The sequence below is a fragment of the Schistocerca americana genome, chromosome 6 (genome assembly GCF_021461395.2).
Source record: "Schistocerca americana isolate TAMUIC-IGC-003095 chromosome 6, iqSchAmer2.1, whole genome shotgun sequence".
Lineage (NCBI taxonomy): Eukaryota > Metazoa > Arthropoda > Insecta > Orthoptera > Acrididae > Schistocerca > Schistocerca americana.
Genome location: NC_060124.1, coordinates 102615301 through 102616705, shown reverse-complemented (window position 1 = coordinate 102616705; position 1405 = coordinate 102615301).

Sequence of the window (1405 nt, the reverse complement as noted above, 5' to 3'; positions counted from 1 at the left end):
AAATCCCCATCCAGCTGTCCAGATTGGGATTTTCTGTGATTTCCCTAAATACCTCCAGTCAAATGCCAGGATAGTTCTTTTGAAAAGGGTACAGCCTTTTTTCTTCCTCATCCTTTGAAATCTGAGCTTGCACTCCATCTGTATGACCTCACTGTTGTTGGGGCGCTAAACTCTAAAAACTCGGAACTCTGAATGCATGTGTGGCTTAGTGAATACTAAAGACATAGCGAGAATTACTCCCCTACGTTGTATGCTTTATAACATCAGTTAATCACAACTGGAATCAATCAACATTTAAAACAAGTTATCAAATTTTGCACCAGTTTGAAATCATACCAAAATTTGTGCAGATTTTTTTTCAGATAGTGGTTCGTTGTAGTAGAGTATGTTGTTCCAACACCACACCAGGGACCACAAAAGCTCATCAGATTTACTATTGTCACCCATCAGCTCAGTTGTGGACAGATGTAGGTAGAATAGGCTACCCATCAGGTTGCCCTGATGCATGCCTTCTGGGTATGTGCTTGTCACTTAAGTAATAAAAAAGGGCAGTACGATCATGTAGACTGTGGCTGGCTCCCAAATCACCTGCACATTAGCTGTTTGCACACCACTGCTTTTGCCACTGAGTTAGATATTCTTTTTCTATAATATACCGTAGATAACTGAAACAAAAAACTATGCCCAGTAGTCCTACAAAGACGGCAGGACTGATCCGCAAAACTACAATCCAGTATTACTGATATACATCTGTTCTAGAGAATTCCAAAGTCAGACATAATGAAGTATCGCAAACAGTATGACTCCTTCATGCCAACCAGCATGGATTCCATGAACAACTTTTGCTTTTCTCACATGACATTTTGAAAAGCATGAATTAAAGCTATTAGTTGGACGCTTCTGAAAAGCATGTGGTTCATACTACTAATTATTGATTAAAGTCTGCTCATGTGATGTATCATACAAAATTTTGATTGGGTTAAGGAATTTTTGGCAGGAAGAATGCAGAATATTATATTGGATGAAGAGTCTTTGACTGGCGTAGAAATAACTTCAAGTGTGCAGCAGGGAATAGTGCTAGGACTCTCGCTGGTTGTGTTGTATGTTAATAACCTGAGGAACAATATAAATAGTAATCTGACTTTCTGTTGGCGATAATGTAGTATCCGAAAAAAGCTGCTCAAATATTCAGTCAGATCTTGAAATGATTTCAAAATGGTGGAGAGATTGGCAGCTTGCTTTAAAATGTCCAGAGAAGTAAAATTGTGCATTTCAGAAAACCCAGTATTTTGTGACTACAGTGTCAACGAGACACAGTTAGTCAGTCAACTAACATGTAAATACTCTGTTTCTAACAATTTGTGGGGATATGAAATGGAATGATCGTATAGACTCAGTCATAGAT